This window comes from Theobroma cacao, chromosome 8, assembly GCF_053813885.1.
Source record: "Theobroma cacao isolate CCN51 chromosome 8, ASM5381388v1, whole genome shotgun sequence".
NCBI classification, from domain to species: Eukaryota; Viridiplantae; Streptophyta; class Magnoliopsida; order Malvales; family Malvaceae; genus Theobroma; species Theobroma cacao.
The window spans coordinates 29,950,809-29,965,241 of NC_142646.1; the positions used below are offsets into that span (position 1 = coordinate 29,950,809).

Genomic DNA, 14,433 nt, shown 5'->3' on the forward strand with positions numbered 1-14,433 from the left:
TTCATGAGTTCAATTTTTAACACAAGTCATCTCATTAGTATGTACTTTGATGCTAAAAAGAAGAAATTACTAGAGAAACAATACCTTGTTTTGAGCATGGATAAAGGTCACCAGGCTAACCATTTATGATAAAGGCATCAAAGATATCAAGATTCCTTCCTGTCTCATACAATTCCAGGAGAACCAGTGTTGTATCTTTTTTCCACCATTCAATTATATGAACAATAAGTAGCAGTATAATTAGCTATTTCTTCTACATCAATCTTTTTCTTCTATGAAGAAATTAATTTTCGTCTATTTTTGTACCCTGTCTTCCAGCCAACATAAAGAATTTTGTACCTAATTTTATGGGAACTTCTGCATCTAGCTGTGGAAAAGGGTACCTAGTTCAAATCTTCGGATAGATGATAATAGCCCCATAAATAGTAGCCTTTGACTAGTCACTGTGGGCATGCCATCATAGGTAGACCTGTCAATATGGGCCTGGTCTATTGGGCCGTCTTAGTTTTCATTAAATATGGGGTGGGTTGGGTTGAAAAAATTTTGGCCCATATTTAAACCAAGCCTAGGTGGGCTAGCTCGGTTGCTTAGGGGGCTGACCCGGGTTGGGCGGGTCAGCTCGACGGGCCACAAAAAAAAAAAAAACCCTATGGGGCACAGAGCCACAGGCTATGGGTAAAGGGTGGGATTTGATCTGGTCATCTGGGTTCTCCTAAGCCTAACAGCCTGTTGCTGCTGCCTAAGCCTAACACCCACCGAGTCCCGACCCTTTACATCCGGCATTCGACCGACGTCTTTCCTCCCATTCCATCCGACATCCGATCGACGTCCTTCCTCCCATCCTATTCGGCGTCCCATCTTCCCATTTGGCATCCTCCTTCCATCCGACATCCGCCATCTCTCCTTTTCGCCTTTCGCGGTGTCACTTGTCGGTTTCATTGCTCCCATCCGGCATTCGACCATCACCCATCCGCCATCAGCATCGGCAGCACATCACCCAAGCCCAGCAACCCAAGTGAGTCACTTCAGGTTTCTCGCCTTCTCCCTTGTCGGATCGATTTGAGTGGATCTAGATCTGTGCTTGAAATAATACCTGTTCTTCTGCCATTATTTATTTATATAGTAGTTGTGAATTGTGATAGTAGTTTGTGTTAGATCGATCTAGCATCCACGTTTCCCACATTTGTACTACTATTAGATTCGGTCTAAATCAAACATTTGTTTGATTTTAGAATAACAGGCTATGCTAAAAGAGGCTGAGAAATTTGTTTAATTATGTATGAGACATTAATATGAGAAAAATGGAAGATTTTTGGGTTAATTACATATGTTTCTCGTTCCTTGATTTACGTTTTCTTCATATTTTATAAGTTTGATTTCATTTGTAGAAGTTGGTCAACGCAAGTTGGTAGCATTTCAAGCTAGTTAATGTGAATAGAATATTCAATTCTCCTTTTCTAGTTTTGTTCATAATTAGCTAGTAGTTAGTTGTAAATTTAAAGCTAGTAAAATAAATAGGAATCTTGAGATTGAATGTGAAAACAGAAGCTACGTGTAAATGGAATATTAAGCATAGAAGAAACAAAACAGGTAATTGTCTCGAACAAGCGTAACACCCACCCACGTGAGGAAGAAGATAGAAGGAAAAGGAATTACAAGTCAAAGATTCCAACAGCATGTATCTTGTTCACACTTGGTTTTCATTTTTCCAATCCAAAGACAAAGATGCTTCTCTTAATCCTTTTCACACCCCAAAATCCACCACCTATTTGGTTTTGACTTGGTTTGCAGCTGGCAAGTTTCTCCCAACTTTGCTTGCTTGTTGTTAAGCCAATGCTTAAACCTTAAGCTGAGCCGTCTTTAATTTAGCCACCTTCATGGCTCCATCTTCACCGCCCAGAGACTAGATTGAAGCTCGTTTCAGCTAGGCTATTATTTTAGAATAACAGCCTCTTTTAGACTAGACATGATTTGTTGTTACCTCTTTTAGTCTTTTAACACATTTCAACATCCACATTTGTTTGGTCAGAATTCAATATCGACTTTAACATCGGACGACAAAATCATGTCTAGTCTAGGAGAGATGTTTTGGGACGTGTAAGTTTCCCTGTTTGAAAAATCAAATGGAATGCCCAACATATTGCAATGGAACCTTGCAATGTATAATAATCATAAATGAATTCTCTATTTTATTGCTTGAAGTGTTTATAACTAATGTTTTAATCTGTAAATTTTATTGTCACAGAACAAGTTATAGGATTTATACGGTTTTCTCCGATTTTTGAGGGTGAAGTGGAACCTTGGGGAAACTAGCCCTCTATTCTAGTAAATTTCTTTTTGCATACTATAAAAAAACACAATGAGATTTTAGTTTTAAATGCTTATCTCTGCTTGTAATTCCTACAAATTATATTAGCTTTATAATTTTACTAAAGAATGAATAAAATTAAATCTACAAGATGAATATGATAGTTTATGTAAATTTTTAATAATTTTTATTCATATTTATGTTATGTGAAGGTAACGATGATGGATCAATCAGTTGAAAATCGTATAAATGTTGATGATGATGTGAACATTTTGAATGAGGATGAAATTCCTTCTCAATCTCATATATATGAATCTAAACAGTTGAATAAAAAGGCCAAAAAAAAACTTCAAATGTTTGGAATTATTTTACTAAAATAGGTAAAAGCAAGATGGAGTAGAAAGGGCAACTTGTAACGGTTGTAAAACGGAGTATAAGGTTAGCCCTAAACTTGGTGGCTCTAATTATGGCACTTCACATTTGCGTCGTCACATTGACACTTGTAAATTCACTTCCTATTTTAATCCACATCAAATGCTAATGGATTATGAAGGGAAAGTAAAGGCTAGAAAGTTTGATCCTAGGATTTTACATGACATGCTTGCTGAAGCCATAATTAAGCATGACTTGCCTTATACTTTTGTTGAATATGATAAGATTAGAGCTTGGGCTAAGTATATAAATCCCAATTGGTAATGCCTTCTAGAAACACTATTGTATCTGATGTCCAGAGAATTCATTTGAGAGAGAAAGAGAAACTTAAACAAGCTATGGCCAAGATACCTAATAGAATTTGTTTGACTTTTGATGTATGGACAACATCTACTTTTGAGGGCTATATTTGTATGACTGCTCACTTTGTCAATGAAAATTGGAAGTTATGTAGCAAGTTGCTCAACTTTTGTCGTATGCCTCCACATACTGGAGTTGAATTAGCTGCTACTGTATTTGATTGTTTGAAAGAATGGGGAATAGATAGAAAAGTTTTCTCTCTTACTTTAGATAATGCTTCTGCTAATGATAACATGCAAGGTATCTTGAAAGGCCATCTTCATTTGCAAAGTAGCTTGATTTGTGATGGTGAATTTTTTCATGTACATTGTTGTGCTCATATATTGAATTTGATTGTTCAAGAGGGCATGAAAGCAGTCAATGAAGCATTGTTTAAAATTAGGGAGAGTGTGAAATATGTAAAGGCATCGGATAGAGGATGAAAAAATTTCAAGAATGTGTTCAACATGTTGGTATTGATGCAGGTGTTGGGTTACGTTTGGATGTGTCAACTAGATGGAATTCAACATATTTGATGCTTGAAAGTGTAATCAAATATCAAAAGGCTTTTGCTAGTCTCCAATTTGTTGATAGAACTTATAAATATAATCCATCTGATGAGGAATGGGGGAGAGCAATGATAATTTGTGAATTTTTGGAGTCCTTTTATGAGACCACAAATTTGATATCTAGTTCATCTTATCCAACTTCCAATTTGTATTTCATGCAAGTTTGGAAAATTGAATCAATTTTAAATGAGAATTTGTATAATGAAGATGAGGTTATCAAGGATATGTGTCAAAGGATGAAAATGAAATTTGATAAGTATTGGAAAGATTATAGTGTAGTGCTTGCATTTGGAGCTGTTCTTGACTCGAGGATGAAGCTTGATTTCTTAAGATTTTTCTATTCTAAGATTGATGCTTCTACTTGTGATGAAAAGTTAGAAAATGTGAAGACAAAGTTGTACGAGCTCTTTGAACAATATGTAAGCAACGCTTGTGCATCAAGTACATCTTCTCGTTCAAAGAGTAATTTGCCTAAGCAAGCTAGAGGGGGAACTAAATGGAAGGGATTGAAGATCTTTAGTGTAAGTTTTGTGTTTTTCCTTCATCTTATTACATGAGAATTTATGTTACTTTATTTATGTTACTTTATTTATGTTATGATAATTATTTTTTTGTTTATATATTTAAAAATTGTAAGAGTTCAAGATGTTTCAAAATGAAACAATTTCTATTGCTGGAAAGTCTGAGTTGGATGTTTATTTAGATGAGGCAAAGCTTGATTATGAGGTGTTTGAAGATTTGGATGTGCTTAATTATTAGAAGGATAATGCTAAGCGCTTTCCTGATCTTTCTATTATGGCACGAGATGTATTGAGCATTTCGATTACTACTGTAGCATTAGAGTCTGCTTTTAGCATTAGTGGTCATGTTCTCACCAAGTTTAGAAGTTCCCTCCACCATAAAAATGTTCAAATGCTTGTTTGCACAAAAAATTGGTTACATGGCTTTTCTTTAGCTACCAATGGTATTGTTTATTTTATATATTTCAATGTCTTTAATCTTTATTTATTAAATTAATAATTTTAGTTAAAATCAAAACTCACTATATCTTTTTTTTCCATGATAATGAATATTAGATGATGATGATTCAGAGTTGGAGACATCATTGCTGTCCAAACAAGACTCAAATGTTTTAATTGAGGATGAAGATTGAAAAGAACATAAATTAGTCTTGAAGTTTATAAATATTTGATTATGTACTTATGTAGTTCTGTTAATGGAATTGTAGTTTATTTAATTGTGTTAAACATTAAAATTTTATTTATATTTGATGTAGTGTATTTGCTTATTTATGTTTGGTGTAAATTATTTGTTTCTAACATATTTTTATTATTCAATTTATGTATTAAATTATTGCACAATTTTATTAATAAAAAGTTAATTTTTTTTGAATAATATGGGCTGGCCCAGCCTGGCCCTTGGGCTAGCAAGGGCTGGGCTGGGCTAGGGATTTGTCAGCCTATATAAAATATAGGCTGGCCCGGCCTAACCCATATTTTTTCAGCCCACAAGGGCTAGGGTCGGGCTAGGCCGGGCCAGCCCATATTGACAAGTCTAATCATAGGGTCCTTTCCTCCGTGGAAAATATAATTTTTTGCCTGAACATTCTTCCAGGTTGCATTGGGCATTGCGTGATATATTCGAGACCATCTGACCATGGATACCTAGGCTGTTGAACTCCATGCCTGCAAAGGAATTACAGAAACAAGATGATTTGCTTTAAAAAGTGAGTTACAAACCAAAAACTTGAGGCATTTTTCAACACAATAAAAATGGAAATATTTCTTTAACTTGACATACCAGTGACTGGTGATGTTGTATTTCCCTTCGTTATAAACGTTGACAGTAACTGTTTCTCCATACCGAACTTGTAAAGTTGGTCCTGAAAATTATCCATTTACCATTAAAATCTTCTTTGTACTGTAGAGTTTTGTGTATGAAGCTTTTTTAACTTGCAAAGATGGGTATTAATGTAAGGAAGGTGGCATCACCGAGCATAAGATATACAATGTGAGGATCCCATGCCAAGAGTACCAAAGGACTGATATTAAGCACTTACCATAAAGTCATATTCGTCTGTAGCTAGGGAGAAATGTTGGTCGTGACAAAATAGAAACCAAAGTATTGGGAAAAGATAGCTTTTCTTAGGTAATACCATTTTTTTTTTGTAATAGAAGAACTTTGGCAAGAACCCTACCACTATACTTGCATGGAATTTCTTAAGGATTTTATATACAACTCAGTGAGGAAGAACATTAATTGGTGAAATTGATAGACTTTAATATCTTTCCAAAAAGTTGGTATGCTAGATTGCTCATGGTAGCCAAGAAGGATAAAAGGAAAGAAAGGCACCTGCATTTTGTATACTTTTGAGACCTCGATTAAGACTATTTTCCTTTAGCCTTTAGCCTTTTATGTCCTTTCTTGAAACTAGCTAGTATCAAAGGAACTCAACACGACCTTGCATTTTATCAATTCCAATATCTCCTTCTTATCAATTGGTTTCGCCAATTGAAATCATGAAAATGGAGTATGATATTCATAAGTAATCATGATAGACCATAAATGAAAATAAATTATAATATTTATTTGCCTTTGATGTATGATACTACCTGTTAAAACACTACAAGTAGGGAACCTATTTAGAGATTAAAGTACACCTTTGTGTTTTCACATAATCATATCAACTTAAATTTCAACTTCAATTTTTAATTATAGCGATTCCTTTTTATTGGTATTAAAGTCACATTGACCTAATAATGTTCTCTCCTATACCAAAAAAATTTTAGCCATATTAATGTCATTAAACAACTATGTAATATTAATTAAATACACAACTATGTTGTCAATTTATTTTCACTTCTATAGAAATTTCATTTTCTTATTTTTTTTTAATTTTCATTTGCAGAAATAGAATAATTCATGTAAGCTTAAAACTGATTAAAGAACTCAAATTTGACCTAACAAAATTTATGATGCTAATTTGTAATACGTGAAATTAACAGTGTAATGCTCAACTACCTTGAGAGACAAGACTATATGTCACGACTCGAAACCCTCCTCGTGCCCATGACAACCGTCGCGACGTCTCGATTGACACTCATTACCCGAAATGCCAACCGGAACCCCGCAAGGCTTACATATCAGTTTCTTTCATTTCCTGTGAGCAATCGTTGTTAAACATTCCATTTAAAATAATTGTTGGTCGTTTCCGGCTCAAATAAATTCAAAGAAATTTTTTTTAAAAGGATTTATAGACAAATATCACTATTCAAAATAATGATTAAAATATAGCATTTTTATATAAAACAATATTTATAGAAACAAGTGTAAGAAATCTTTTGTAATGTGTAAGTAAAATAAATTCATACATACAAAAATTTACTAAGTTATAATGTATAATAATGGTTACAATGACAAGTGGCCCAAAATACACCTAGTGTTGGTGCTAGAAACCTACTGTCTGTGTGGTAGAGATGTCAATTAGAATCCTTAACAAAATAGGGTATCTACAAGCTACCACAGACCTGAAATGTTTAGAAAGGAGGTGGGTGAGATTTTGCAATCCCAATGAGTAAACAGACATTATCATAAATATCTAAAGGCGAGTAAAATGGAGGCAAGTTTAAACAACAAATTACGAATCATTTCATAATGTTTTCAATTTATTTCTTAAACCATAAAATATTTGTAATTTACCAAAACAGTTGTTAAGGCTTATGTCTTTTATTAAAAACAAGGCTCAACCCAAAACTAATCCTCGGGGATACCTTGGTCGAGGCATCTAATCGAGTCCGCCAAAGTTGTTATAACATTTACATGTGAAACACATTTTTGTTTTTAAAACAAGCCATTCCTTGGCGTTGGCCGAGTTACACATTCACGTGGAGGTTCAACGTGAAGTGAGCTCTAATACAACCTCGGGAGTTACCCTCCTCGCCTCTACAACCAGAGTAACTATATAACCGGGTTTACTGTGCCCTTCTAATAGGCAGTCCACAGAAACCCGCTACTGCAGTGACTAACCCACCAATTTTAATAAAATTTCGACAGTATAACGTGGCTTTTATTTATTTATCCAGCCTGCATAGTAAAAATAGCTTACATAAATTTTTCAATACACTTACAAAATATAGCCACATATACTCATATCTCATAAGCCATTCATAGGAAAATATATAATTTTCAAGACAGTTAACAGCCTCCAATTACTCAATTTCATAATCAACCCAATATATCTTTATTTGTCACATTTATTTGTAAAACATCAAAAATCCCGTTTTAATCTCGTTTTCATTTCATAAAATACATAAAGAGCATTTAAAAATAAACTCTAGATAATTTACAATAATAATAAGTTTACTCACCGTTTGTACAAACTAAAAGCTTTCTAGGTGCCCTGATAACTACTCGTCGGGTACGATTTCTTTGCCTTTACCGGAAGGCTCTCCTTTTAGACACATTGCAAAAATTTACTCAATTCATCACATTAATGCTAAATCACTATATATTTGACTTAAATCCTATACTAATGCATGGTATGAAATGCAATAGCCAAAAACGGCTTAAACGTGGTATTAACCTATTTTTGGCACTTTATCCGATAAATTGCTAATGCGCTCCATTTTAGCTCTAAATTGTCTCATTCTCTCTCCAACGTTTCTAACCATTAATTATCAGCCAATATTCCTCTAAAATCACCAAAATCAGCTCACTCTCTTCCTTAGGAAATTCGGCCAAAAATGGGACATTAACTCGGTTAATATTTCACTTTGTTTTTCTATCACATTTAACCATTTTTCATCATTTTCTCTTCATTTCTCTTAGAATAAAAATCAGATCATCATCATTGTACATCAATGAATATTCAGCCAAGGGTGGGCATTGTGAAAATTTAATGCTTTCTTACCCAATTTAATTTCTAAACACATTTAACTAACTAAAACTAACAATTTAACTAAAAATCAAAACCTAAAAATTTCAATTTCTCTCCCCTAGAATTTCATCCAGCCCTTGATATCACTTTTTGATCTCTCTCCTCAAGCATGCTAAATGGAAATAAAGGCATATGAAAGGTAGAAATCAAGCTAAAATCGAAAAATCTTACCGTTAGACGCGTAAACGGGCGAAAAACGCGATTCCCCTTTGAATTTTTCTAGTTTCCCTTTGTTTTCTTTGTTTTCTTCCTTTCCTCTCTATTTCCTCTCTTGTTCTTCCTTATGGCCGGCCATCACTTAAAATGGGGTTTAAATGGGCTGACTTTTTATTAAAATAATATTATAATATTATTTTATTCATTTTTTTTTGTTTTATTAATTCCTTAAATTCTAGCCATCCATTTGTTTCCAAATTTTTACCATATACTTGTCCCACATATCCATAGCTTAGATAAAATTCTCAGACTTATCCAAAGTCTTGGTGAAGTAATTTTTGAAATTTACACTTTTGCCCCCGTAAAAGTCAAAAATTACATTTTTGCCCTAAAAACTGAAAAATTATCCATAGACATATTTTTCATCCCTTATACTCATAGCATTCTCTAATTTGTCAAATGTGATCTAAATTCTCTAAAAATCTCAAATTTTGTCCACAGGTGGAAAAATTACGATTTTGCCCCTACACTCCAAAAATCACCAGAGTTAAACTTTTTCACTTCCTATCATTAAATTATACTCCAAATAGTTAATCTTGGTAAAAAATTTCACTTTATGATCAAATTATTATCTTAGGTCGCAAAATGATGATTTTGCCCCTAAACATCAAAATTTTCAATTTTACCCCAAATGAACCCTCGAACTCCGAACAATCATTTTTAGTCATTCCTGAACTATAAAATATGAAATTTCATCCTACAATTCCTATTTGAACTAGTTCGAGGTTAAATCAACTCAAGTGTATCGCTAGGTACGATACCGGGTTTCGTCTATTCTTAGGTGCTTTCCTAGCATAATAACATGCTACTCAGTGCATGTATGTCATGATATGTATTTATAGGGTCGGTTTTTACACTATACAACAAGGGTAACACACTGAAAGATGGCCAATATGTTAAGCTCCCAATGTTGCTTCGATCTTAGAGGCAAACATTGTCCGTTGCTCTAAAATTTATATTCAGACTAATGTAGAAGGAACTTGCCTCAAATTTATTGATCATAATCAACATCATTATGGCCATTAGGAGATACTAAAACATAGATACTTAGCTAAAGAAGAGAATACTTCACCAGGCTAAGATTTTTGTCTATTTCAATTTCAAAACTTTATTGATGTAAGAAAAATACTGTTGATGGAAAATTTAAGTTTAAAGCTATGCCACGACCCTTTTTTGATACCGTTATTATACTTGATACTTATAATTTCAGCAACATTATTGTGTGTTTTTGATTGTTCTATTTAGTAATTTATAAGTCCTCATCCTCAAGAGGTAGGGTTGCAAATCTTATTGGTCTGAATACTAAATTAATTGTTATTTGGAAAAGGAAGAAAACTTGAAGATAGAAAATTTAGGCATATGTTTAGCTTCAATTACAGTAATTTTACTATAATTTTATTGGAAAAACTGGTTTGACCTAGATAACTAATTTTACTGGCCCTCCTTACATGATTTTCCTCAAAAAGAAGTCATATGTTTGGCTTTCGAAGCATAATTAAGCTCATGGATGAAAATTGTGGCAAGCATTTTTGAGAAAAGAATATGATTTCAAGGAAATGGTTTGGCTAAAACTTAGTTTTCAATATTTTTTGAAGGATGTACAACTGTGGATCTACCAGTCTAGAAGAATACGACTTTTAGGCTGTAATTTGGTTAGATACATGTCTATGTCATTATAGGGTTTCCATGAATAGATATTGAATTTTAAACCAAGCAACTCTTGGTAAGGAAATTTCTTTTAAAAAATCTAATAATGTATTGAGATTATTCAGTAATAATTTCATTTCCAATGAATATGTTTTTGTCATCCCAACCTGTAAGGAATCTCTTGTGGGGATTCATTTTATTGGGTAGTAGAGGAATTGGTCCATCTAAACTAAATGAGAAATTAACCCTAGTACTATTTTGTTGTTTGTTACATTAAAACAAAATTCAGAACATATGTTTGAGAAAACTCCTTTAGTAGCTCCACTGAGCTATTTTTGGAATTCAATCACGTGTTAGCTTTAATTTTGTAAAATTATTCTTCTCCTTTTACATCATTCTTTTTTACAACATATTCGATTGGAGAAATGAATATTCTTATCTTTTTACATAATTCATATTATGCAAAAAAGATTGGTAATAGTGGGGGTGTGCTAATGAAGCTTGATTTTGAAAGGTTGTTGATTGAAATTTCTTGATCTTTGTGGTGGGGAAGATGAGCTTTGGTGAAAAATGAATGGCATGGATATATGAGTGCATATCTACGGTACGAGTGGTGGTTTTGGTAAATGGATTTCTACTTTGGAATTTTTAATGAAAAGGAGTCTTCGGCAAGGGAAGAACTTGCATATGTACTGAGGGGTACCGATTTTAGAAAACATGATGATTATATCGCTCCTACAATTTGGTGATGACACTATACTTTTTGTGAAAGTGGAGGAGGTAGGTGTTTGCAATGTGAGGAGAGTTTTATGGTTGTTTGAGTTAATATCAAGGTTAAAAATTAACTTCTCGAAGTTTTGCCTTTACCTGGTGGGAGTTGAGGAAGAGGTTGGGAGAGCCATGGCTAATGTTTTCCAAAGTAATTTCGGTCATCTACCTTTTTCTTATCTTGGTATTCCTCTTAGAGTGAACTCAAGAAACATGCATACATGGGGCCCCATTGTGAATAAATTTCAGAGTAGATTGGCACTTTGGCGATGGAAGTATATATCTTTTGGAGGTATATTTACTTCAATTTATTCTATGCTAAACTCATTACTTTTTGTTTTACTTGTCCATTTTTAAAGCACCCATTAGTGTCTTGAGCAAGCTAGAACAAATAAGGAGGAATTTTCTTTAAGGGTGTGTCAACCAAAAATGCAAGGGGGTTTGGATATCTCAAATTTGGCTAATAAAAATGTGGCACTCTTGGGTAAATGGTGGTGGAGATTCAAGAATAAGGAGAATGCACTTTAAAGGAGGCTTCTAGTAGTAAGTGTAAAAAGAGAAAAATTATTATCCAATTACAAGGTCCCACATGGACTTGATAACATCATTAAAGATAACCATATAATTAATTATAAAATAATTAATTTATTGGTTAGATTATTTCAAAGACACATAGTTGAACTAATTAAAATTCACCTTTGTGTCATATATATATATATATATATATTAATCTCTTGAGATAATTTAAATATAATATTTACATTGGACCAGTTGAAATTTAATTATTGGCCATCCAATTTTTCTATAAACGAATTAAGATAATTTAGAGATAATATTCATATTTTTTACCAATTAGTCATCTAATTTATCTCTAAAAACATTATGATAATTTGGAGATAAAATCAAATTTGATCATTTAATTTAACTCTAAATAAATTAAGATAATTTAGAAGTAAAACTTAAATTTAGACAATCAAAATTCGAGGACTCAAAGTTTAACCAATCAAAAGACTATTTATGAGTTATTATGATTTATCTCTAATTAAATAAAAATAATTTACAGATAATTTAAAGAGACTAAATCCTTATGATAATCTCTCATTTAGCACTTTAAATATAGTGCTACTCTAAGCCCTTTGAGGATCATGCAGAGATTGAGAACAGAAGAAGATTTATGAAGATGAAGTTCTTAAGTCTAGTTCGTGATCAAGATCAAGTCACCCAAACTCTTGAAAGTGAAGTTCTCAAGTCCAAATCGTGCTCAAGAACAAGTACAAGTTCATGACTCTTAAAGATAGAGTGAAGAAATTAATCAGAGGAATTATAGGGATTGTAGCTCGCATCAAATCTTTGTAATTTGTCTCATAATTTTCAAGTCCAAATATTCAATGCAGAATTTGTTTGTGCACTAAGTATGGAGAAAATAGGCTAAAATGGTTGCCATGTACGATATACAAGTACAAATTATGACGTCAATTTGTAGGAATATTTCCAATTTAATGAAGAGTAATGGGAGAGGTATGCTTGTCGGTTTTGATAATTATGGTTGGGTGATTGGGGTGGAGTGAATGTTTCCTTTTTCTTGATTAATGGTTGTTAAACTCTTCGTTATGGTGTATGATAAGGATATGAAGGTTGCCAAGGCTTGGAATGATGGTAGATAGAAAATCCCATATTGTTGAGCTCTATTTGTTTGGGAAAATGCCTTATCTTATGAGCTAAAGGCAAAATTGTAGGGGGTGGTACTTATGCCTCATCCGGAGGCTTCATTTGTTGGGGAAAGTATTCAGGTGTGAAGGCTCAATTTTTGCTTAAGGTTAGAATTGTAACTTAACTTGTTGAGTTGGAAACTTGACGCTTTTGAACATGATTTATGAACCGTAATAACTTAGAAAATGTATGCTTTGATAGCCAAATAAGTTTACTTGAAAGTTTGGACCATTAGAGGGTTAAAAGGATTGATTTTTAGTCTTAAAATTTCATTTTGGAGGTAAGGTATTTGTCACGACCTAATTTTCGAGCCATGACCGGCACATGGGCCCAATGGATGTAGCCCACTAAGCCCAAGTAAGCCTATTTATATGACTTGTTCATCATTCCATCAAGAGTTGCCAAAGTCACATTTCATAATTCTAATTCAAAATAATGCTAGCCATTTCCAATTTATGATGGCAGAACCAGTCAAATATATATATATATATATATATATATATATATATTGTCTAAAACATACATTTTTATAATTTACATCGCGTTTATCTATACACAACAAAAGGGATACTCGACTTCCAGCGGAGAGACTAGGGCAAAAGTTCAACTATTGAATGCCGAGATACCTACGAAGGATACGAATCTACGAGGACATCTTGACCTAGTTACAGGCTGCCTCTTGATCTGAAAACATGAAGTTGAAAATGGTGAGTATAAACCCAGTGAGTGAACAAAGGAAAGGAATAAGCAAAAAATAAGGAAAGTTTTAAGAAATCATGATGCATTTATCTTCAAAACAATGCAATTTAGTTTAGTTCTTATTAAAACCCCTCATTAAACCCTTAATGAGTTAATCACTTGACGATAAAAGGTCCATGCACAACAGAGGACTTGAAGAGTGAAAACTTTAATAGCGTTCGAGCAATTCAAGTTAAGAAAAATGACGAGTCCTTGCTGCAGCGGAAATAATTCTCGTTGCAGCGAAATTTGGCTCAAATTAGCAACTGATTGAGGGTTTCACACCAAACCTTCTCATTTCAAATTTAATTAATTAATTCCTTGATGTTGGAAGTCCATGCTCAACTATGGTACCAAAGAAGTGGCAAATAGGGCAGCGATCGAATAAGATAACAAGCAAGATAGAAAGTTTCTCGTTGCAGCGAGAGGCTTCAGCGACTTTCTCGTTGCAGCGAGAATACATTCTCACCGCAGTGAGAACCAAGCTAGTGGGAACCCTCCAAACCCGAGAGTTTTCATTGCAGCGAGAATGATTCTCTCTAAAGTGAGAAACAGGACACCAAGAACAAGTTTTCATTATATCATGAAAAGGCCATTTTGCTGCAAAGGACAAAAATCAACTTGAAAATACTTAGCAATTTCCAAGGTTTAATATGCAAGATTTCACATACATTACAACCATATCCCATATTCATGAACTTTCTATTGCATAAATACACACACAAACACACACACACACACACAACCACCAATACCACCCCCACCTCACC

General features: G+C 33.5%; 1 pseudogene; it reads right to left on the reverse strand.

Moving 5' to 3' along the window:
• LOC108663045 (laccase-15-like) overlaps nucleotides 1–14,433 on the reverse strand; it is a 31,469-nt pseudogene that overhangs the window by 1,377 nt on the left and 15,659 nt on the right.